Below are 1,976 nucleotides of genomic sequence, written 5' to 3'. Positions count from 1 at the left end.
GATTTCTCACTTTCTGTCTCTATGTCTCTGTCTCTCTGGTGAGTGCCCATACCCTCTGGTAGAAAAGAAAAAAGGAGATACGAATGGAAGTATTAATGGATAAAAGGTTAAGATATCTAGAATTATCTTCAAAATAAGAGATTTTGTTCTCCCCCTTTTAAAATTTGATATAGGTGAGTATATCAAAGAATAAATGGATAAATAAATACTTTTTTTAAAGAGTGGGTTAGGCTCTCTTCAGCTGTCATTCTATAATATGCTATAATGCTATAGTGCTGTGATACTGACAATGTTTTATAGCATATGACACATTGTCATAAGGCTCTATGTACCAACTCTATCCTCTCTCTCCTGCAAGACTGTACATTTCTGTTGTTTAAGGATTGTGCTTTATTTATGATTGCATCTCCATTGTTGAGCACTGGCATGTGCCTGGCATGCATGTAGGAAATATTGAATAAATGGTGAAAAATTGAGCAAGTTCACAAAATATCTTTGCACTGTTTTTCTAACGTGCCAAAGTTATTCTTTAAGGAGAAAGAAGAGCTTTCTGGATATAAAAAGCACACATTGGTTATGAATACTAATCTTGGAAAAAAGTGCCCAGAAGGATGCCAAGATTGCACCAAGAATTTCTGTCTTGGGTATAATAATGTTAATGACCACTTTGCTTCTAGGGTTAGCCTTTTTTTATGTCTTTTTATTAATTTCTCACACCTAAATTGTATTTCTGGACCCTATTTTTTCCTTTGGAAACATTCAAGCATCCAAAGAGAGTAAAAATAATTGTATTGTACATCCATATATCTACTTTCTGGGTTTTCAATTAAAACAGGGTGTCCTGGGCCTGGTAGCTGGCTGGTGGATAAGGCACTAGACTCCCACATGGCTGACCATAGTTAAAGTCCTGGACCTGGTGGCTTATTCTCTCACTTTCCCTCTGTCTCACTCTGGTCAAATTAAACAATAATAATAATAAATAAGGGGGCCAGCAGATGACATAGTGGTTATGTCACTGGACTCCCACATAGTTGACCCCGGTTGGAGTCACCCAGTGATTTAAAACTCACCCCTGGCAACCTTGCCTGCACCTGCCCTAGAACCAGTGGTTCTTGAAGCACTGAGTATCCAGTGAGACTTGCCACACACTGACAGAGTGGACATTGGCAGAGCAGTGATGGCGTGGCTTGGGCTGGGGCTGCTGCTGCACACACTGCTCTTATCCACACAGGTTTACTCAAATCAAACAACTGTCATAACACTTTCAGGTAACTCCTCCCAGAATACCTTGGCTGCCCCAAATCCAGCTAATGCCACCACCAAGGGAGCTGGCAGTGCCCTGCAGTGAGCAGCCAGTCTCCTTGGGATCTAGCTTTCTTTTCTACATCTCTACTGTTAAGAGACTCAGGTCAAGAAATATCTACACTTCCTCATCTTCTAAACCCAATCCAAATGGCATTTAGGAGTCCAGTGTAGCAAAGGAAAAACACAATGGGTCTTCATCAAATCTACTAATTCCACACCTTATTTTATCGACACAAAAAATGTGTATCCCAAATATGATTGGTTGAAGAACATGTGAAGGACTGGACCAGATGATGATTTTTTTATTATAATAATTATTATTATTTTTAATTAGTTATAGGGCATATACATTCACCAGACACACACACACACACACACACACACACATAGTGAGAGGCAAGCTACCACTTCCAGGATTTAAACTGTGGACAGCCATGTGAAGTCTGGCACCTCATCCACCATACCACCTGCCGGCCAAGGTTATAGGTATTAAAAAAAATTGTTAGAAGGAATATGTGCTCACTAGAGTGAGAGACACAGAGAGAGAAAGAGAGAGAGAGAGAGAGAGAGAGAGAAAGCATGCCCTATGGGGCATGGTGACACCACAGTTCCTGCTCCCCCATCTCTCCTCTTTAGGATTTTGGGTGTGATGCACATGGGCCTGGGATGTT

The 1,976-nt window shown here is 40.6% G+C and overlaps 1 pseudogene; it reads left to right on the top strand.

The window, feature by feature from the left end:
* The window catches only part of LOC102496880 (signal transducer CD24 pseudogene), a 23,028-nt pseudogene extending 21,629 nt beyond the window's left edge, over window positions 1-1,399 (top strand).
* Window positions 1,400-1,976: the final 577 nt, after the last annotated feature.

This window comes from Tupaia chinensis, unplaced genomic scaffold (genome assembly GCF_000334495.1).
Source record: "Tupaia chinensis unplaced genomic scaffold, TupChi_1.0 Scaffold000479_1, whole genome shotgun sequence".
Taxonomy (NCBI): domain Eukaryota; kingdom Metazoa; phylum Chordata; class Mammalia; order Scandentia; family Tupaiidae; genus Tupaia; species Tupaia belangeri.
The sequence above is the reverse complement of the archived record's forward strand: the minus strand, read 5'-3'. Positions and strand labels throughout refer to the sequence as shown.